Below are 25,229 nucleotides of genomic sequence, written 5' to 3' on the forward strand. Positions count from 1 at the left end.
GAAGTTACATTGAAATACCACTTCACGTCTTCTTCCATCAATTTCACACAACAGTGTTTACAAAGTTGATCAAAATTTCTCTATCAAAACAACTGCAAACCATAAATTAGGTGGTTGATATTCATAAGCTTGTATTATCTCTGAAGTATATTACTTTTTCTCACGAGAAGTTCATTAAGGGTAGAAAATATTTTATTGTAATTATCGTATGGCATAGTTTTTGTTGTGTTTGTGGAAATACTCCGATAACGTATTATAAATATAATATTGTTAAGATTTTTTTTACCCAGGGAACAATTACAATTTATACCGCAGATATAAACACTGGCTACGGAGGGATGGTGCAAATTGTTCATCGAAATCAAATTTTAAATATCTCATCAATAGGTCTGTCAATTAAAGGGCTTTTACTTATTGTTCTTAATAGTATAAGTATATTTAGTGTCGTTGTTGTTCGCTTATAGTTCTCCTATAGTACGTTTCTGTGACTTCATGACGGTAAATTCGAAACAAATAAACGAACACCACTCACTTCACTTGTTCTTAAAATAATATATATACGTTCAGAACTAGTGAAATGTACGTACAACAAATTCTTCACACTATAGAGTATAGACGATTATAGACGTGTCATAAACACTTCTTGTGAAAAGTCCACTTAGGCCTTAGAGTTTCAGTTGGCAAGCCAAACTGTTTTGCTCTATTTCTCTTGCCAAATTATCCGAGCATAGTTCACTTACGTTTCGTCGAGTTTCAATAGTTGTATCCTATACTTCTAAAATCGTCTTATCCTTTTTTTCTTATTTAGGCCTACTTCAAATAAAAGTCTACTTTTGTCAAAGTCCACACAGGCACGTTCAATTACTTTAGAACTCTTTTTGACGAAATAAACTATTTTTCTTATATCTTTCAATGCCCTTAGTCTCACTCTAATATACACCAACCATTAGGCTTCTTTCTCTGTCCGAAAGTCTCTTTTACGTGACTTTACTATGTTTCTCGTTTCCTCTAACGCTCTTGTTACGAAAAACACAATCATAAAACATTCACTCATAAAATTAATAATATTTACATTAAAGAGTCTTTTATATCGTGGCAAAGTCATCAAAACTTTACAATACTAAATATCTTTCGTCTCTTTGTTGGTGTTTGAGTAGTGGTTAAACCATGGAGGGTCAGGTTCATTCGACCTCTTCTCCCTTCCTTAACTTTTGTGAACACTACTTTTAAATGTTACTGTAGACACTACACGTATCATAGCAAAAATTTTGTTGTTGTTCTTTAATTTCGCGTCAGCCCTTGATTTACTCTTTTACTCACGAAAAGTGGGATTGACCGTCACATATAACGCCCTTATGGCTAAAAGGGGCGAGCATCTTTTGTGTGACGAGGATTCGAATATGCAACTCTCATACTACGAGTCGATCACCCTAACCACGTGGTCATGCCAGGCCTGCAAAAAGTTTGAATTTCTTGTTCTTCTTTCTACTGCTTCTTTTTTATCACATGACAACCCCCCAAAAACAACGGGGTCAACCAGTTTCATTGATACGACAGAGTTTTAAACGGAGCATCCGCTTTTATAAATGCTATTAAATAATATTAATTTTTAAATCATAATGCTGGTGTAAATTATGTTATCATTACCCCTTGAAGTTAGCTATTTTTACAGAAATTTAGTGTTCCTTTAAAAAGCTTAAGTACAAAGTGAAACAGGAATTACCAGTTTATAAAAAATAAAGAATAAATATTACAATTGGAACCTCATTATATTTAGGACTCGGTTATAAATGCAAACTTCCTATATCTATTGAAACACTGTATTAAAAAACAAGCAAACAAGTAAAGAAAAACACTATTCAAAAAGTAATTGCATGAAACGTGGGTAACAACAATCCTTCAAAGACTTTCAAACAAAACAGTAGAGATAGCAATTATCTCATCCCTACGCAATAGCACAGGCACAGAGTGTGATTAAATGTTAGCAGGCAAAAACAGAATGAATGAGCTGAATCATGATTGAATCTATATAAATACAATAGTACTGTCTGTTATATGTCCTATGTCATTTAACTAACTACCTACTAGGGAGTAAATGGACCTCCAACAAAACTGGTATGGCGGTTCATTAGATGCATGTGATGGTACATATACATTTTTAATTTTGGGGTTTTATAGGTGCTTTTGCGTTTTTTACCACTACTTCGCCACCTGCAGATGAATCTTCACCAAATTTGATATGGAGGCTCATTGAATTAATAGACATACAACTGTTCTGTTTTGCGGTTTCTATTAGTGTTTTTTTAGTTTTTTACAACTATTTCGCCTCCTGCTGATGGATCTTTACTAAATTTTGCAGAAACGTCTGTTGGTTCCATGCAGAGATACATACAAATTTTCGGTTTCACGTTTTGTGTTTTGCTATTTTTATGGGCATTTTTTTTTGCAATTACATATAAGAGAAGCAACTTTACGTCTCCTAATGTAAAATCTCATTAACCATGATTTTACATGACTTCCATCTAGAGGAAGAGTATTCCAGCTAGCAGTTGTATATATTGCTATATATTATATCTTGTCTGTGCTTTTATGTAGGGATGATCCATATGCCATTCCTACTATCTTGTTTGCGCCGTTTATTGAAGGTTGATTGAATGATTGTTTGGATTTAAACACAATGGATTATCTTTGCTCTGCCCACCACAGGTATCACAACCCGGGCTCTAATGGTGTGAGTCCGCAAACGTGCTACTGTGCCTATGGGGTGGTGTTATTTGAAGGATTGATATTAGCCACCATTATATTTACTTCATTTTTTGAAAAGTGTTTTTCTTTACTTGTATATGATTCAGATAAACTAATATAATGGTTTAATGCAGAAGTGAACAACAGCAACACTGCAGCAGTTACATGTTTGGCTTCTAGGAAATTCCTTACCGTTTCCCAGTGAATTACCACTCGAGTACACAAAGGATTTGATCAACGTCTCAGAATCTTCCTTGGAAATAATATTGTTTAGAATGATGTCTTGGGCATCTCCAGGATCTTCTAATGAGAGTCTGTTTCTGTTCATAGTGCATAGTTCTTTTCTTATATATGGATGTATTGTATTGAAAAACAAATGACAAACAAGCTATGTAGATATAATGGTTTGTGTAAGTTTTTAAAAAAAATTGAATTATGTATTCATTATTTAATTGAAGTTTTCTATACGTCAGTATTAAACACATGGAAATCCGTTTTAATAAGTATTTTTCATCTTATTATATATATAAGTGCGATGCACTGTTTAAACACTGTATTGTATTGCATTGAACTGTATAAAAATGTGTGAATGTGAACAAACAGCTAAAGCCTTCCGAAATACGCTTTACATCAGTGTAAATAGTAATATGAAAATTCTATCATAGTTAAAACATGACTTTACAATAAGGTATTTGCCTGGTCAGTGTTGCATACAACGATTTGATAATAGCCCATTCAATGTTATTGAGAAATGGAACACTGACCACTCATTACGTTTTGGTGAATTATAATTGTGAATATCGATTTTGCTGTTATAGTGCAAATAAATATAAAATGACTCATAGAATTAATATTTATTTGTGGGAATTCATTTGAATTCCCTAAATATTTAAGTAATGTACAGCTAAAGGACACAGCATTTCAATGTTTTCCATGAAAACAGAAACATTTGTACAACAATGTACTTACAGTAGCAGCAAACTCCAGAATCACGATATAAACCAATCCAAAGTAATACTGTCACCTGGAGAATGAAAACTGTGTTTTAAAAAGAAACAATAAAACTGGGTTAAAGTAACAAAGATCTGATGTTGGCAAGTGCTCACAGGCCGAAATTTCACAAAAATCCAGCTACACCTCAAAATAACAGTGATTTTTCATAAGACAAATAGCTAAAGTAACTTGCTATTCTTAAAATTTTGCATTTTAAAGCATATTTTCTATTCATAACACAGATTTGCATACTGCTTGAGTTTGCAGTGAAGGTTAATACTTCATAGAGCATCTCTGACATTTCAAATATCTTGTAATAATTCAAATTGTGATACCAAAACTGATTTTTGATTGTCACACAGAACAATAGATACATCAGTTCAGCATATGTTTTATTAGACTCGTGTTTGTATTTTATAAGGTCAGATTTTAATATATTTAATTCATCTTATGCTGGCCTAATGTGTGTACATATGCGTATGTATGTAGGTATTGTGCATTGAATGGAGATGATGAGAACAAAAATGTAAGTTAGCACTTGTGCTGTATTGTGAAATATTCTATATTAAAAAGCCTTTCATGAGGTTTGCTGAAATTACAGTGATCTTGTTCAAGCCTCCTCATTAAAATTTGGTGATATTAGAAATTTTAAAGTTGCTTAAAAAGTCTACGAAATTTAGAAAAATCTGTGGCACTTTTGTGAGGTACATTAATTTTAATATGATGTTGTACTATAACTGTGAGGTAGTAACGACCTCAACTGCACACAGTCACTTTATCTTCTAAAAACCAGAAGTTTGTGGGTCTAATGTACAGTGGTGTGTGCATACCATTATTAGGAGAAGTAAATGACAATCTCAACTGGTTTGATCTGAGCTCACAAAGTACAAAACTTACTTCACAGTTTAGATGAGACACCCAGATAAACCATCAGACTTATAGTGGTCAAGTGAGGTTTGAATTTTCCACACCTACTACCTTACAAACGTCGACTGTTGAAGTATATTTCTTGATCGCTATATATATTTACTCTGATGACGTACATCTTTGCAGAAATGTGTCCACAAAAATTACCTTAGGAAGCTTATTATAGTGTGAAATTCTCCCTTTTGTCCCTCAATTTGTGTGTTATACAGGTATTGGAGACATCTGGCTTTTAAAGATGTTGAGACTAAAAAGTACATCAAAAATTAGGTACTATATCTGTGTAGGTTGTAGTGACAGTACAGTACTCTCATCCGCATCTAAACTTCATCAAGCAATTTTCATGGATTACGTGCCTCCATATTACATACACATACATGTGATGGTTCTACTTTTCCTTCCTTCATGGCAAATAGCACCCAACTAATTCCAAATCTTTTAATTGTTATTCTTGCACTTTTTTTTCTTAGTAAGATTCTGAATCAATCGTATAGTTTATTGTAAGAGGTGAGAGCTTGGACTACATGGTAGTACTATGTCTGGAATCTAAACAATGTTGACAGATGGCTAAATTCGCTATAAATTTGGGAAGGTTGGTGAAATGTCATAGCTCCTGGTGACAGAAGGGATCAACTGTGACATCAGACAAAATCTGAAGAAGTCTGGGGGAAATAACTAATTGCTCTATTTTTCAAACTGATTAACATATTTGTTATTTTTCTTGCAGGCTGGACGATTTCTCACCATGAACAGTCAAAATAAGTTTGAAAACAATTCGAGAACTTTGGAGAAAGAAGGGAATTCAGAACATACTGACAATGAAGAAAGAAAGCAAAATGGAGAGGCATCATGACGAAAAAGAGCGAAAACGTTATACGATATAATCCTGGAAGAAATAATTCAAATGGCTTACTAGAGGAACAGAAAAGGATACTAAGCTTGCCTTCTGCACGTTTTGTCGGAAATCTCTATAAATACATTGGAGGACATTGATAAATCATGTACAGGGAAATCAGCATAAGAAAGTTGTCAACTCTGCACCAATATCTCAAACACTGAATTTCCCAAAGAAGCCAAAATTCATGGATGAGTTAAAATGGGCAGATACGGAGTTGGCTCTTTTAAAATGCTGCCACTGTTCCACCCTGACTATTAATTATTGCAGGAGAAGCGATCAACAAGAATGGTACAGGAAACATCTAAAAATTTCCATTTTCGTCATACTAAATGCACAAGCTCTGATCAACTCCATCTTGGTTTCTTCTCTCAGAGATGAAGTGACTGATGAATGTCAAAGCAAAAATGTTCTCTCTGATGCTGGACGAGACTACAGATGTGACAGTCGAAAAGTTGCGAGCAAGCTGCACCTGATAGTTCAGCGATAAATTTGAAAAAATAGTACCTGACTTCTAGGAGCTTTATTCACTGATCCAAGCTACTGATGAGGCCCTATTCCAAATCATCAAGGATAGTCTTTTTGAGAATGGAAACTCTCCCTCTCTCTGACTGCATTGGCATCGGCTGTGATTGAGCTACTGTAATGATTGGGGAACATTAGAGTGCCTGCTCAAAAATCAAGAAAAAGTTCCCAAGTTGCATCTAAAATATATGTTCTTACCACTCCCTGGCACTCTGCATGTAAAGGTCCTTCAAAACAGTGCACTAATCAAGAGACACATAATAATTGTAGTAATCTTCAGTAGATCTAAAACGCGATTCAGCTAACGTTATTACTGAAAATAGTACTGCTGGAAAATCTTCGGCTTTCTTTCTTAGTTACACTTTTTCGTTACTTGCTATATGTCAGTGTTTCTGAATAAACTGTAGTCAGCATTTCATGGTTTAACGATAGAGCTGTAGTTCACCTGATACACAATTTCTTAGCAGATAAAGTATGTAAGAAAAATGTAAATCCAAAATGTAAAAAGCACATGCTATCATAATTTATGTATGCTTGATAATGATACCAATAGTGATGCAGGATCGAGCCTCTGAATTTACTGCCAACTGATCATTATTTGCAAGGGAAAAGTATATAGTTATTGGCCAAGGTGGTAATTTACATGTTACTGGCTGATGCCTTGTGAAATCAAACAGAATTTTAGCTGAAATAGTATTATCTAAAAATTCTGCCTCACATTTGTGTAATTTAACAGGTACAAATCAAACCACACTTGGCCCTAAAGATGTTGTACCAAACACAATAGCTGATTAATCCCACATCAGTGTTTAGACTTGGTCTAATATCTGCTAGTTTCAGTTAGTGGATCTGACAGTATTTACTTTCTGTCTTCTTTCCCGAGATTAATGTTGATTATTTGGCTTATTCTGCAAATATTTTGACTCTTGTATAGGCACAGGGAAAGAATAACCATGCCAGAGGTAACCAAACTATTCACAGCTATAGCATGTATTCCTTCTATCATTTCTTCCTTCAAATACACAACTCCAATGCAATAACAAGGGCAAGTTTGAGGTACCTTTCCTTCTCAATCAATGGCCCCGTTGACCAACCAAATTATTGAGCTGCATTTCCTGATGTGGTGTCTTCTCTTTCAGATATCTTTAATGTGGGACTATCACACTTTTGTGTTATGTTTCCAGTACAGCCACTGCTGCAGATTACTTTCTCTTATGTAACTTGGTTGGAGTTAAAATTTCATACCATACTGCCAAAAAATAGCATAATTTGGAGTCATGATGTCTAAAACCCAACTGATATCACAGAGACTCACAAAGGAATCCCTCTACAAGTTTATTAGCGAAGGCATCCTCTACATCTGTTTCCCCATTCTTCACTTTACTGTATGTATGTATGATGCAACTTAATGTATTATGTAGTTAAGATTTTTGTGGGCGCCACATTTGTAGGACTACAATTCTACTCAGCAAAGCGTTTGTTTTTATACTGGGTCAATTACTGATCCAACTTAACAAATACGTTTTACCAGCTGCAGAGGGTATTTAACAGTGTCTAGAATTGGAGCATCTAAACTAAGCTGCAGATGTTTAATCATTTATTCTCAGTCCACCCTATTAAACTACTCGTAAAGTCATCCAAATCTTTCTTTGCCATATACTTAAAAGATAGAGATATAATGTGTTTCTTCTCACTGCTTTCTACTGGTTGTACCAAGGGTAACCTAAAAGCGTATACGTCACTTTGTTAAAATGATGCTACAGTTGGTGTCAAATGGGTATCGTTTCCTGTCTAGAGGTCAGGATTCTCATATCTTACTGCAAGTCAAATTTCTCCTTGTGACCTGCTGAAGCTAGAGATTCTCATGGCAATTTTGTCTCTACATATGTCTGTCAAAATGAAATTCGGACTGTCAGTGTTGTTTCTCTTGTAATGGGAAAGGTCCTGACTCCTCCAGAGTACAGGTCATGAGAGTGAGTTATATACTTGCCATGAGTGTTACCGTGCCTCTAGAAAGCAAGTATCAGTGGGCTGGCAAACTTGTTTCCAGCTACCTTTAAATACATTATCTAATGAGAGGCGTTAACACAGATCTAATGTGTAGTGATTTGTGATAGGTGGAATATATAAGACAAGATACCTTGTTGAATTTGGAACAAAAAAACTAAAATTCTTTTCTAAAACACAAGTACGAAGGAAAGATAAACTGTAAAGTGAACTCAAGAAAAGGAAGCACACATGGTTAGTAGTCTGGAGAGTGTTGTGTACAAGAACAAATTTTCTATAGCACGTGTTAAGTTCTTTAGGGCCAGAAGTCAGTCTCCTCTAAACCCTAAAAGTGCCAAAACTTCATACTCATTACAAAATATTCATTGCATCTGACCAACCACAAAAAAGAGAGATGTAGAAATACCTCTGCCTCATATAAAAAATGCAAACTATTTCCCAACGACACCGTCAAGATGGACACAATGCAACTATCCCACAATACAGTAGATGTATGTCTTGACCAGTTGAGATACGAAATACCACTTTGAGTTGAATTTATTAAATGATATTCACCAAATTTAGTGCTTTCCAAAAACTAACTTAATTTTTTTTTTAATTTTGTAAATAAAAAATATATATACTGCAGAAAATAGTAAGATATAAGGTACATAATCTTGAATTTCAAGAAATGTGTGCAATGGAAATGGCTGTAATATGATAAGTAACATAAAATTATTGCAAAATATTTAAAACCATTTATGATTATTCAATGGGAAGCTAAGTTCAGCATTCACCTCATTTTTGCAAAATCATAAGAGAATAAAAACATGACAACTTTGCTGGAATGCTTTCACAGTAGAAAAAGAAATTGTGCATAAGCTAAAGCAAATATTTTTTCAGATAAGATGACTAGGCCATCAAAGCCTTATTTATTTAATTCATTTATTTATGAACAATCTAACCATAATGAATTCAATCTAGACTAGTGGTTGACAATAGCGTTGCCTATAAGTAGATTTAAACTGATTCACATTGTTATACATACATAATTGTTTATTTTACGTTTAATATGATAATATTATCTAGTTTATACAATGCAAACGTTAAAGGTATTTTTATAAGTAATAGTTATGGTAATTTTGCTTAAACAAATGTTTATAGATCACTTGTTATGAGGCTCAGTTACTCTAAATTGATGTCATGTTGCTATAAACCTCTGAATATTTCTCTTTGCTGTAAATAAGTATTATCTAATAGTGTGTAGAAAATCCTAGGTCTTAGTTGAAATATTTATAAATATCCAAGCAAAATATAATAGAGATTTAAGGAAAAATAAAAAAATAAAATATGGAGATAGATATAACCTGGATGATAGTAAGTTAAGCTGTAAAGCTTATATAGTGGTGATCGCATATTGTTTTGTAATAAGAGAATAGAAAATAATAATTCGTTTTTCGTTGGTTTTTCTCTTCATTTAGGTTCTAAAATAACTGAACCGGCCTGTGTGGACTTTTGATGAAAAAATGAGTTATTTAAAACTCTAGAGTCAATTGTGGTGATTAACAGTTTAATGAAAGTTTGATTTGTTTTAATATGTATTATTTTAAAAGAAGTAGACAGCGTACTGTTTGTTTATCGTTAAAATTTATCGCCAAAAAGTCATAGCTATCTAGTGTAAAGAACCGATCCCACACATACCTAAAATCTGACACACATGAAGACGATTTAAAAACAAACTGTATGCTTACAAATATAGCTATTCTCTAATTTTTATTTTAAGTAATGTTTAACAGTATAACTTAAAACTACCTTAAATAATTTAATATGGTACAAAGCGATCCATAAACTTTTGGGATCGAAATCAGGTGGTTCTCAATTGTAAAAAAGGTTTGGAATCACTGATGAAGAACTAATCGAATTAATATTATTATTTTCACACTCCATTTTATATATATTATTTATCGTACAGTCAGTCAGGAGTAAAATCGAAAACTATGCACTTATAAATTTATTTTTCACAATAAAAATATAATATTTGAAAATTCAAAGAACAATTAACTAAATTTATAGATATTTTCTGATTTTACTTCTATGAAAACACAATTTAATTTTTAAAAAAAGCATTGTCATAATTAAAACTATTTTTGTCGCTACTTTTTCTATTTTATATGTAAGTATCTGAAGTACGTTGGATGACTTAGAATTTTACATTGTAAGGTAAGGTATCTAAACACTAATCAATAACCAAAAATTACATATATCAATTATTAATATTAATAACACAGTCCTGGACAGCCTTGAAAGAATAAAAAGGGTTAAGGTTGACTGAAAATAATCAAATATTTATATAAGCACCGAAACACTGCACAGACATCATTTCCAATTGCCTACACAAGAACACCGGTTTACAGATATTCAGTTGTATATTACTGTAAATATCCTCATGCCTGAGAATTGTTCTACTCGAAAATTTACGAAAAAAGTTAAAAACTTCAATTCTTCAAAGTTCTAACAGATCCATAAAGATCCGTAATAATTTGTACTAAAAATGTGGGGTAAAAAGAAACTACGTTTTATGGTGTAAAATAACAAAAACTTTAAAATATGATGTTAACTTATCCTTCACCTCCAGTGTCAACCTTCACTAGATGAGCGAAATCGGACACTGAACATAAATGTGAGAAGACAGATTATAATTTTATATTGTACCATGTGCTCATAAATCGATTTTCTGTTCTTATGCTTATCTATGTTACTTTCAGATCTATGACTTTTTATAATATATTCAGAAGTTAGAAATAACTATAAACTAGCACATTCGAGCGACACAATAATGTGGTATTTTTATTAGCAGTATTCATTCACACTGTTTTCGATAATCACTAATGCTTACTCAATGTTTAATATGTATGTATATTTATCTTAATATCGATGTTTGTTTTATGTAAATATATATTTAGAAGTGCATGTAGCTTATATTGTTAAATGTGTATTGCGAAAGTCCCACCTATTATTAAAATTTGTTGAAGATTATCGAGGGTAAGAATTAAAAATGTACAATGTGTATATGAGAAATACCAGTACTGTTACTTTAACTGAAATTTCTAAAAAGTCTTCTTTCAAGCTTATAAAAGGTAACCAATGCAATGCGGAGAGACAATTTAATACTTTTGGTTTGACACAGTTAATATACGATAAACTTCAGAAGCTATAACTGTGATGAACACTTATAAATAGGAAAAATTCAGACATTTGACCAGAAATGTTTATAGATTTCGAACATTGCAAATTGTTCAACTTCAGATGGTTAATTTCGGACGTTAGTATTTCTACGAGGACATTAGCTATCTTAGTCGGTGAAAAACGAGCTTGTAAACCGCGTGAGGCCAGCCAAGAATAGAGCTAGCTACATTTCCCGTCAAGAAAAATGTACCTGGGTATCAACATAAAATTGATTCGCTCTTCGTGAACCGTCAATAAAAGATTTTGTTACAGACCAGACAGTTTTTTTTTAGCTTCGCACAAAGCTACTCGAGGGCTATCTGTGCTAGCCGTCCCTAATTTAGCAGTGTAAGACTAGAGGGAAGGCAACTAGTCATCACCATCCACCGACAACTCTTAGGCTACTCTTTTACCAACGAATAGTGGGATTGACCGTCACATCATAACCCCCCACGGCTGAAAGGGCGAGCATGTTTGGTGCGACGGGGATGCGAACCCGCGACCCTCAGATTACGAGTCGCACGCCTTAACACGCTTGGCCATGCCGGGCCCCAGACCAGACAGAAGACTCAGTATTGTATATAAGTTTGTAAAACTTCTGTATGTAAGTCATTATTTGTTATAACCGTTATTATGTTGTTTATATATTAAAATGCATTTGTTTTAAGAGAGAAAATTGTGTGTATCGAAATTGGCAAATATCATAATTTTGATACACTTCGACATTCAATTAACTTTTAAATCTAAATTTAAATTTTGAAATCGTAATACATAACGTGCATAACATAATAAATCAGAAACTCGTTTGAGATAAATTATAATACGTAATAAAATAAACTGGGGGCTCGTCCGGGATAAATTATAATATGTAACAACACGTATTGAAAATATGGTAAATTATTCCAAGAAAGAATAATTTTTATTAGTGTCTAGTGTAAATTTTTAACTTTCGATAAGATGCCTGCAAAATTGCACCATAATCGATATTAATCCAATTGAACATATCTCCTTACCATCAAAAAATACTATATGAATCAGATAACACGGAATACGAGCTTGTAAAACTTTTTATGATATCCTTTTAAAGCTACTATATCCAGATGATCAAGTTATTTAGGTATATTATGCGTACGCGGCCACTTTGTTTAATGAAACGAGTCTCGATGACCGTTTTCCACGCATGCGTACAATCCCCATCTTATTTCCCAACAAGGATTTCCTTTGTATTTAAATATAGACTACTATATCGTTAACCTAGTTCAATTTATTTCGCTTACGTTACCCTGCCGTTTGAAAATAATTTGCTTATACCTCAAATATAAACTTTAGTTTATACTTATAGGCTTAAGGTAGGCATTCACTTATGAAGTTATTTTTTTTTCCATTACGTTTCAATACTATTGGTATTATTATCTAGCCTACTTCATAACTGTTTGATGAACTTTGTTAAGCCTTGGATTGGTAATAGTAATACTATTAGTAGTGTATAAGATTATTTTTAAATTAAAATATAATGAGCTGAAATTGGAATCTCACCAAGTTATATTTTCCAAGAGACTTTTGAAATTTCCCTTCTCTGAATAGAACATTTCCTTCAGTTAAATAAACTTTAAACGAACACTTAGGCTTGATATCATTTTTTTTCTTGTATTCATAATTTTTTGACATTTTGAAAGTGACTGACGTTATATTTTAGAAAAGGAAACTTGATTTATATTTTGTACATTAAACTTAAATTTTGGAATAGATGAAGAGGCTGTTTAACACTGATCTACAGTCTTAACATATAAATTACAATTTAACTGTAAACAGCATCATGCAGTTCTTTTTCAATCACGTGCTTATTTTCATGCAACTATTATCAATGGAATATGAACTAATATATTTAAGTAGGTTAAAGTTAATTGAAGTTTCGATAAGTAATTTTTTCAAATTTTTAACATGAACACTCATATTTGGACTATTATCAATTTATTTCAATTTTTAATTACAAGCTTTAGGCCCAATTACCTAAGTCGTTTACAGGTGTGAATAAACGTCTAACGGAACAATCCGAGTTAGACGTTGCCAAACAACTGAAGTCAAGAATGTATTCTATACCTCTTTATAACGATAAGCCTGAAATAAAAAAGAAAAATGTTGCAAGTAAAACCACTAAAAGGTTATTGATTTCAATTAAGTACAAAGCTATACAACGGACTCTCTGTGATCTGCCTACCACGGGTATCGAAACCCGGTTTTATCGTTGTAAGTCCGCAGACATACCGCTGTGCCAATGGAGGCCCACCAATAAGTTAACTATAAAAAATTATATACACATATATACTATTGTCGATACAATTTTCTTTTAGGCTTATCGTTGTAAAGAGGTATAAAACACATTCTTGATTTCAGTTGTTGTTTGGCAACGTCTAACTCGGATTGTTCCATTAGATGTTTACTCACACCTGTAAAAGTGTGTGTTTATGGCAAAGCCACATCGGTCTATCTGCTGAGCCCACCGAGGGGATCGAAACCCTAATTTTAGTGTTGTGAATCCGTAGATCACCGCTGTACTAGCGGGGGGCACCTGTAAACGACTTAGGTGATTAAACCTAAAGCTTGTGCATTAAAAACTAAAAGATATTGATGATAGTCCAGACAGTAAATCGGTAAACAAAAACATTTTAACTCAAATGCTACTATCGAACATCGAATCTAATATTACATGTTACTACTGTCAGAGTTTGTATGAACTAAACGATATAAGTATCGCAAAACAAGTGCAGATAATGTTACTCTGCTCTTTATGACACAAAGACAAAAAAAATCATGAATCTGAGTGTTGTGTATTCAAATAATTTGCAGCCACAACTGATAGAAGATAGCATGTTAAATAATTCCACAGAGAGAAAGACGCCACTAAAACTAATGTAACTATTTCCAGTGCCGGATCTAGACGATCGTAACACTTCTTCGTAGGCCCTAGCAGCCGTATAAATTAATCCAAAAGTTAGATAAATTATATATGTATAAATTTAAATTTATTGAAATTTAAGTATTTATATGCGTATAATGTATACTCGCTATTAAATATCGGATGTATATTTATGTGAATGTGAGTACACAAACTAATGCGTATATACAAAAATATATCGTAGAGAATCCTCTCGAACATACAAGAATTTTCAAGAGCTTTTTAGAATGTTGTAAAACTTACGAGAATTTTCAAGAACCTTTTAGAAGTTTCTAGAACTTTCCATAGTAATATATAAACAGGGGCTCACCACTTCAGTTTAGTTCTAACTGCCTAAGTGAACATAGAGATATATCTGATTTTATCAGAGATAGCATCAAGCTGCAAGCATTCTCCAAACGCATTCTGCTATGTATATGGCCAATTTATTAAGAAAAGAGCGAAAAATTACTCTGTGACAGTATCTGCTAAAATGTGTGAAGCCTACAAGCCATATTTCGACATGTTTGTCGGGGATCAAGACAAACCCTGGGCACCTCATTTTACCTGCGAGCACTGCAAAAAAAAAAAAAAAAAACTCTAAAAGGTAAGACGGGCAATTTTTGCTTGCGTGAATAGTAAGATTTTATATTATACAAATTTTAGACCTTTTAAAATTTAAATACTTTTTAATTTTCAATAGTATAGAAAAAATATCACATATAAAATATTTTGCATGAACCTCTTATACATTAGTTGTGGATAAAATAAATTTATTCTTTACAATAATTTTATTTTGTCTTCTGCGGGATGGTACAGAATGGAAAAGAGAGCCATGAAGTTCGCTATTCCAAGAATTTGGCGTGAACCCACTGACCACTCAAGCAATTGCTACTTCTGCATGGTGGGCCCTTCCAAACGTCGGGCTGGAAAGAATGCATCTGCTATCATATATCCGAACCTATCATCATCCATCGCCCCAGTGCCACACTGTCCTGAGCTCCCTTTACCCACTCCGCCAGAGAGAAAGCAGCCAGAAAATGATTTATATTACAGTCGCAAATATCGAAAAACTACTCACTTCTAGACATTTTTGTATAACTTTAGTATAAATACATGTAAATCTTGATTCATGTGTTGTTTTATTGAGACCTTATGTAAATGAAAATGTGCAAATTTGCCCGTTTTTACATAGAAAATACGTTAATTTCCAAATTTCATTATCCAGGTCACAAAAGCAAAGTTTGAAGGGAATAATGGCCATTTTATGTACTTTTACAACATAAGCAATTAAGAAATAATACATACTATCCAGAAACAAAATTTGTATTACATAGTGTTAACTTCAAAGCATGGAACTATAAGTGCAACCTTGCCTATGAAGAACGCAAAGCCTTGCAAATTATTCGTTCAGGTAATGATATTTTTGTCAGATAAAGGAGAAACTGTGGCCATATGACGTAAAGATATTTACTTTTAGGAAGCTCACGTCATTTGAATGACTTACTGTCGAACAAACTGCTTCGGGATGACCTACTACTGAAGTATCATAAAGTTATCACCGACACTATCAACGAACTGATTATGCTGAGGAACTACCTACATTTGGTAAAAATTTGATGTAACAAAGTTTGATGCATATGACGTATATTGTTGGATGTGTATTGCGTAAGTCCCGCCTGTTCTGTAAATTTGTAGAAAATTCTTGTAAGAATCAACAATATTTGTTTTACGAGAACGCTAGCATGTTCGAACAGTGTTGAACATTTTAGAATCTCGCATGATTCGTTCAAAAGCAGCTAGCCCAGAGACAATAATAGAATGTTGTTAGCTACAGTCAGTGTGCTATATACCTCGGAAGCTATAACTGTGATTAAAGCCTATTCATCGGAAAAACACGGAATTGCACGAGGAACATTGATAGATTTCGAACTTTACAAACCGTTGAACTTCAATTAACTTCGGATGTCAGTATTTCTTCGCGGATATTAAATATCTTCATCAGCAAAAAGTCAGTGGCGTGAGGCCAAACAAGGTAGCAAGCTTGAACGAGGTGTAACAATATCAACTCACAATTAATGTGCTCGTCATGGACATGAATCGTCGATAAAATTTTCAGTTCTAGATCGGATATAAGACAGTATAAAAAGTTTGTAAAATTGTTTTATATAAATCATTATTTGTAATAACCGTTATTATAAATTTATTGTGTTTTGTGTATTAAAATATATTTGTGTTAGAAAATAAAACTGTGGGTATCAATTTTCTTGGCATATATCATAAATCTGATACACATGAAAAGTCGGATAACTACTAAATTTAAATTTCCGGCTATTTGAAATCGTAATATATAACCTATGTAACATATAAGTTGGAAACTAGTTCGAGAGAAATCATAATAAGTAACAACTTATAGGGAAAAAGTGTGTGTGTGAGTTTAAATATATATATATGTACCACTTCCTCTTGTTTCGAATGTTTGTAGCATTGTTATATACGTTCATTTGTTACATTGTCACGCAACCTTCGATTTCAAATATTTTCAAATTAATAAATTTATTGTTCAGTTAGTGGTAACTGAAGAAAAGCATTGCCCGAAACTTTGTATTGACTATAATACACACACACATACATATATAGTTAACTTATAGGTGGTTTGACCTACAACGTTTTCCTTTATTTCTTTCAACAACCTCTACGCGTAATTTCCAACACAGTTTTATACAGAGACGGATTAAGGACAACTGATGCCCTAAGCATAGCCCCTCCATTGTTTAACTGACAAGACATTAAGACTCAATAAGTGCTGAAAGTGAAATAAAAGTTTGAAAATTTATAACTCTTCTTCAGTTTTCTTCCAGGTCAGACCCCAAAACTATAATAAATAAAACCTTTTTTATTTTATTTATTTAACAGATTGGACATGGATCAAAATCAAGCAATTACTGAGGCCTTTTATTTAGAAATGATGAAGGAAATCACTTATTTGATTAATGATTATTAAAAAGATTTATTTTTACTGTATATTTGTTTTCCCTCTGAGTTAACAATTCTCACTTTCGTGTTAACAAATTCACACTTTAATGTTAAAAATTCTCACTTTGATGTTCACAAAAATGAAAAAGTTACTTAAAACCTTTTTATTTAAAAAATTTTCACTTTGATGCTAACAATTTCTTATTTTGAAGTTAAAACCCTGTAATCAAATTATTTACTTATACCTTAATATTTATTTAAATTTTAAAAAGTTTTCTTCTAGATTTTTTAATTGCAAAGTATTTGGTCAAGACCTCAAAACTAATTTGGCGTAACGAATCTGCTTCTGTACTTAGCAGAGACAAGACATCCAGCCTGTCTTGTCGGAAAGTTGTTCTGTTGGGATTTTTAATATGCTTGAGTTAAGAAATGAATACTCAGCAGTGCAATTTGTGACCATTAATGTTAAAAATATGCGCAATGCAATGGCTACGTTTGGAGACGCACACTCAATTTTGTCTTCTGAAATTATTTTATGAAGTTCAGCATGACTGAATCTGATTTTTACAGTTTTTGTTGCACTGAACTTATGGCGTACATACGAGTGAAACTGCTGAAGCTCGGCAGAGAGATTAGTGCTCTGGGTGAGCATCAATAAGCTTTTGGGAACACTGAGAGCACCTTTCAGTTTCAGCAGATGAAGTGACATCATTTAGGAAAGAAAATCTGTTTGCTATTTCTTTGTACACCTCTCCTCTTCTTCTCATCTGGGTTTCTTGTTTGTCAACAATTGTGTTGAAGGTGATGATACAAAATTTATCTCTGGCATTTAGATCTACTTCTAGTGTATCTCTGTCATTGAGTACCTTCTTTCTGAAACGTTTGTAAGTTTGGGCCACATTGTAATCAACATTTGGTAGTTATTCCTTTGCAACTGCTTCAAATATTTCAAAGTCATCCCTTAAAGTGCGTAGTTGGTCAGCTAATGACCCATACAGATCTGCACATGTTTTTAAGTTCACATTTTCATTTTGCAGAACTTGACTTGCTTTATAAAACTTTTGCAAAATCTCATCCAACATGATCAACATAAAAACAAATTCTAGCTCTTGCATCTTATTTACAATATTGTCTGCTTCTCTTTTAGTGTCTCCTTTTTGTGACTGGGCTTCGACTAGACATTCTAGAGCTTCCAAAATCTTAAAGTAAGACTTCAAAATTGCTGTTGTTGCCATAGCATGTGCTTCCCATCTGGTATCAAAGAGGGATTTTAACACACTTTCATTTCCAAGACCCGTTTTAAGAATTTTCCACCGGCTAGTTGAGGCTGAAAAAAAATGTATAGAGCAAATGCATTGTAGATAAAATTAAAATTTTATCACTTGACAGCAGTCAACAGCATTTCGGCCTATCAGATTTAGTGAAAGGGCTGCATAGGGCACATACATGGCAAACGTATTTTCTTCTAAAATCTTTTGCTGCATCCCCTTATAACACCCAGACATGTTAGCAGTATTGTCGTAAGACTGACCCCTACATTTTGAAAAATTAAGTTTGCAAACTTCATGTAAGTACTGCAATACCTAGTTTGCCATTTCCTCACCGGTATGGCTTTTCAGTTTCAGAAAGGTTAAAAACTATTCAATAGGTTGCCCATCTTTAAGTATCGAAGTACAACACTTAACTGATCTATATGTGATAGATCTGTCGTCGAGTCAACTGACAAGCTAAAATAACCAGAAGAAGTTACTTCATCGACAATAAGTATTTGTTTGTTTGTTTGTTTTGGAATTTCGTACAAAGCTACTCGAGGGCTATCTGTGCTAGCCGTCCCTAATTTAGTAGTGTAAGACTAGAGGGAAGGCAGCTAGTCATCACCACCCACCGCCAACTCTTGGGCTACTCTTTTACCAACGAATAGTGGGATTGACCGTCACATTATAACGCCCCCACGGCTGGGAGGGCGAGCATGTTTAGCGCGACTCGGGCGCGAACCCGCAACCCTCAGATTACGAAGCGCACGCCTTAACGCGCTAGGCCATGCCAGGCCCGACAATAAGTAGGTTCAATGAGTTCACAGGTGCTTTTGGACAAGTAAGAGGGATTTCCTTTTCCAGAATTTCCATATTTCGAAATGTGCCCTGCTGAAAATGGGTCAAACTGAGTTATGAGCTCAAGCAGCCCTAAAAAAATTCACATTTTGCAGTGAACCAAATTTTTCATCTGTTCTTCGAAAAGCCAGGCCACGTTCAACTAACGTACGAATAACAGCTATTACACGCTCCAAGACATGTTCCCATTAATTGCACTATTCTTTAATTTGTTTTTCCAACTCTTGTTGAAAGCATAAACCTTGTCTGCGAGTTAAGTGTGTTAGCATAGTCTCGGTGAGTAGTGCTTCTTTCATGATGATCAATTACAATAGTATTTCGCCAGTCACTGAACCATTCTCTTTCGAAAAAACGCGAGGAAATTTTAGAGGCAAAAAGTTTTCAAACAAAGCAGTAAACTGATAAAGTTGATGGTGAATACAATAGCCACTCTCTTTTGTATTGCTCACCATTAGCTTTTACCCCAAAGAAAAGTTTTTGCGAGCAGTATCTCGTTGGTTTGCCACTATTGAAAGTTCGGCAAGATATTTCCAAATGGCCCATTGTGGTGTTGACAGTCAGTGGATCCACAAGCAATCCAATAACCCACATAATCATCAAAGAAATCGAGCCACAACCCTGGATTTTTTGCTTTAGTTCTTCATCTTTTGTAAACTGAAGCATTTAACCATAGTCCAGTCGATTTTCATTTCCAGCAATTATTTCAACTTCAGACTGTCTTGAAGAGCAACTTGCATCAACATTAACACTAGAGGTAATCAGGAGAATTTAGAGGCAAAGTGAGATCAGTTGTGAGACTTGAACCAACCTGTGACACCTTAATGTCATCATGATGTTCTGACCTTGAAGTGGGCATAGGGTTACTTGTAGATGTGGAGCTTGGTTCAGCTTCAATCTTGTCAGAGTCAGATGCAGTACAAGTGATTTCTGATGGCGAGCATGGGTTTTGACTTGAAAGATCATGTTTTGTAAGTTGAGTGAAAAAAGTAGTCCGTTTTCCACACTTGGCCACTAAATCCAAAGCCTTTTTTGGTTCTTTTTTGCCAGTTTTCTCTTTTGTATACCACTTAATTGAACACGTTTCATCTTGACGTCTGAAAAATACAGAAACATAAATAAAAAACACAAAAGAATATGGATTATATATAGTTATAATGATTAGAAAGACACTGAAATTCATAACGAAAAACGTTGGTAAGATAGTCAAACATACTAAACTCTAGATATACATTTAGACAAAGATTGTCAGAATGTTATCCCAGAACCTAGGTCCATCAGCACATGAAGGTGAATTCATAAATACCTTTATTGATTTGCTGCATTCTGATTGGTTGAAAAACATTCGAAACTGGTTTCAATCCATTTTAGGAGAACTGGTTTTCAGTCATTGCAAAAGTTTCATTAAGGTTGTTGCTATGGTAGCTGTATACAAGAAGCAATGTCAATGGTAATATGCAAATTCATTGTGAGCCAAAAAGTATTCCAAAACAATTTGTGATCAACAACACATGCTGTAGTAGCCTATAAACACAGTGATCATTCTATACTGGTACACATACATAACATAATAAACTGTAAACTCTACAGCACATTGAACTACTAAATATTGAGTTAGGCCTAGGCTAGAGTGCCTTAATCTTAATCAGCTATCTGAAGAGCTCAGTTTTGATATGAAGATTTTAGACGAGCCAACAAACCATACATCAACAAAATAGGCATATGTCTGTAATTTTATCTACATGCCTGGATGCGAAGGCAAATTCAAAACGACAGCCTTAATTGGAAATAGTCCACATCATTTTTTCAGGCTACAGTAGCGTTTCCAGTGTACTTACTCTAAACTAGTTACAGTATGTAGGCTTAACATTATTGTCACTCAGTTCTCAGATAACAACACTAACGTTAGGCCTAATGCTAATACATTGCAACTGAGGCCACTAACGTTAAGCCTAGTACTCAGTACTAGCTTTGCTCACATGAACTTGTTCAATTCATGCACTTTTTCAGACAATCCTAAATTGTATGACCACAATGCCACAGTACTGTACTACTACTAGTAGTATAGTGTATACATAACAACGTTAAGATTTATGTTGTCGTGCATGTCGAAGTCTTAGGCAATTTGTCCTAAAAGGTCGATTTTTTGTTTGTTTGTTTTGATATTTCGCACAAAGCAACTCGAGGGCTATCTGTGCTAGCCGTCCCTAATTTAGCAGTGTAAGACTAGAGGGAAGACAGCTAGTCATCACCACCCACCGCCAACTCTTGGGCTACTCTTTTACCAATGAATAGTGGGATTGACCGTAACATTATAACGCCCCCACGGCTGGGAGGGCGAGCGTATTTGGCGCGACTCGGGCGCGAACCCGCGACCCTCAGATTACGAAGCACACGCCTTAACGCGCTAGGCCATCCTAAAAGGTCGAATTATCGCCTTTAGACTGCTCCGATCAGTTAGTTGTTTTCCTAGCTTTTCAGAAATGTAATATAACACATACTGATCTGAATTTATAGTCGCAAAATAGTTGAATTACTCCTATAAGTTTGTTCGTTGTCTCTGTGTTTCTGTCCCGAATTGTTCCTTCGTCTCATAAAACATATCACCAGAGGGCCGGGTCGGGGTGTTATGACGTCAGGATAGGATCAAGAAAGAAGTAAGGAGACTATAATTATAATCTCCATTTTTGTATATAAAAATGGCATATTTGAGAAAATTTTGTTGGCTATTTATGAATGGGGCTAAAAACAAGGGTGACTGGTCTTAAATCACATTTAAAACCGAGAAGCCTTGTTTTTATCCCCTAAGTAAATATCACCTTCAGATCTGTTTATATTATTACATAATCACAAGGGAATACATACATGCCCAAATACTCTTATAGGTTACATGTAATCTATGAACGGTGGCATTGCTACAGTGGCATTCCTTTCTAAATTTTTCTTTGTATGATAAATTTCAAAACACGTACTCACACACAAAGGAAGTTGTTGTTTTTTACAGCAAGTTGTTTGAAGCTAAAAAAAATAAATACGGCTCAGAAAAGCTTCAGTGAGAAATACACTTACAAAATATTACAAAATACACGTGAATAATGTAATACTAACGCAAATAAAACTAAAACAAACAAGACAATAACACAAATATAACGTATGAAAACAGAAGCCGAAAAAACAAAACTAGGCACGTCTCTGTACACATCTGTCACCGTTTCTGTGGTCTTATTTTTCTGTAGCTGTTACTATATAACGCAGTAAAAGATAAAACAAAACAGTTTCACTGGCTATAATTTCTTATTGAGAAATAAGGCCATGCCAGGCCTGTTTTACATAGAAGAAAAAGGATTAGAATGAGTGAAGTTAGGACCGTTGAAAGGAATATAGAGATTCTAAGTTACGTACATAGCACGTGGAGAACATGACCAACAATATTACTCGAAGGAACATTGTTGAAGTAATTCTATAAACATTTTAAAAATGGAAAGAGTATTAAAGTGGTAAAAATTGGATTTTAGAAATTAAAATAACACAAAAAAATAGCAATAACAATTTCGAAAAATGATAAAACAGTAATTTAATAATGATAATGATGATCACGGAAATATGTGTAGGCGGTGTCAAATTAACAGGAGTGGCAAAGTGTTAACACATTGACAACGAACTGTTTTTGTTGTTTTTTTAGTGTAGAATAATATAACGTTTTATGATGGTTTGCTATTATAAAGGTTTTAGGTGCTTAGGGGACACGATTCGCAATCTGAGAATGTTGGGATCGAATCTACATCAAACGTGCTTGTCCTTTCAGCCGTGGGGACGTTATAATGATACGATCAATCCCATTATGCGTTTGTAAAAGAGTTGTCGATGGGTAGTGATGACTAGATGCCTTCCCTCTAGCCTTACACCGCAAAATTTGGAATAGCTAGCGCAGACTGCCCTTGTGTAGCTTTGCGCGAAATTCAAAAACAAACTTATTAGGGTTTTCAATTTCTTGACTTTTCTCTCTTTCATGGTGTTAAGTTCATACTTAGTTGTTGTATGTATAATTCTGTCAGTACTACAAAAATCTTTAAAAGAAGTTAAGGATTTTATTTTTAAATATTGAGTTTTCTTTTTATAAAAGGACAACCTTTCATGAAGTATGGGTTTTTCAGCTCGTTGGATTATTCTTTTAAGTTTTATGGTACTTATATTGGATTTTAGTCGGAAACCTATAAGAATGATTCTCTTGTTCTGGCTTGTTAGGAGAACATGTAATAGTTACAATAGTTATACAAGTTAATATCGTTTATCAGTAATCTGTATAAATGAAAGGAGATTTCATTAATTAAATACATTGATGAAAGTTAAGATTGTATTTTTTGCTAAAAATAGTTCGCTAAACAGAAAATAGTTTTAGTTATTGTACTATAAAAATATTATTGTGAATTTGTACATGCTGAGACTCAGTAGGCAATATTCATTTTAATGGAACACAGACATCGTAAAATAAAATGATTTAACAAATGCACTTTAATTTTGAGAGTCACGGCAAACTATAATAACAATATATTGTTTATAGTGTTACTTGTAACCATCTAGTTTTATGAAGTAGATTCATTTCTATTACAGTGAGAAAACAAAAGAAAAAAGCAACATGTGCTGATATCAGAAAATCTTCTATAATTCGCATCATTAAAACACGTGCACGATGACATCACCAACATCCAGTATTTGTGATTATTACAATTCATCTTTGCCTTTTTTTCCCTCATAATATCATTAAGTATACTAAAATGTAATGAAAGATCTAAAAGTCCAAAAACTAAGGTATCAGTTCTTGTAATATGACTTCTTTTCACGTGAGTCACTAACTGTTTTTGCACAATTCATTAATAAATATCATGCTCAATAAGTAATTTCCCTTCTTAATAAATTTTTGGGGTATTTTTTTAAAAAATGCTTAAATCACGATTTTCTGTTTGCTTCATGTAGAACTTTTGAATTTTATCTAATAAAACCACTGCAAAATCAAATCGATAAATACCTTATAACCCGAGCGTTTTCAAAAGGTGGACCTTTCGTTTTCAGTTTGCCCATGAAGAAGAAAGGTCCGACCTTCGAAGCGCTCAAGTTATAGGGGTTTTATTTATTTCTCTCCAGACTTCTTCAACCTACGTGTTTTTCTAACATAGTAAATTACTGGATGTTTTATACAACAAAGCGAAATTAAATAAAGAAATAATCAACAACTAAATTATACATACCCCAAAACATGGAACATTTGGTTTATTAGATAGCTATTTTAGTGGATTCAAAATAAGGATCTATATGTTGAGAAAATAATGAAAACACTTATCTCCAGCCAAGTTTGTTTACGTTGCTTAGTTGCAGGCTTGAAAATATGGTTGGTTGGCTGGCGTTTTATGGCGCAAAGCAACTAGGTCATATGCGCCAAACAACAGGTAAAAAAATTAAAAGTAAAGTAAAATTATTAAAATTCGTAAAAAGGAAAACAAAGTCCAATTTTTGAATTAAAAACTTAAATCGCGTTAAAAAGGTAAAACCCAGCGTTGAGAGTCGTAACTATGGCATTACAGTAAAATATGGACTACTGTGACCTGAGTGTCACGCAAACCGCCACAGATAAAAGAAAACTGCGAGTTAAAAAATTGTGTCCAATGCTTAGTCTAGTTAGGACAACTTCTTCTTTCCGATTCTTACGGAAACAAGATGGCTAAAGTCTAATAGAGGGTTTTATCTCGAAAATCTTATTTTCACGTTGCTCACTTCAAGTCGACTGGAGCCGAGTACTTGAATATGGGGGCCATAGTCCATGATGCTTCTCAAGTTTGTCCCTCTCCCCTTGGCACAGCAGCATATCTGCGGACTTCCAGTGCTAGGAGCCAGGTTTTGATACCTATGGTGAGCAGAGCAT

The sequence above is a fragment of the Tachypleus tridentatus genome, chromosome 8 (genome assembly GCF_004210375.1).
Source record: "Tachypleus tridentatus isolate NWPU-2018 chromosome 8, ASM421037v1, whole genome shotgun sequence".
Classification (NCBI taxonomy): domain Eukaryota; kingdom Metazoa; phylum Arthropoda; class Merostomata; order Xiphosura; family Limulidae; genus Tachypleus; species Tachypleus tridentatus.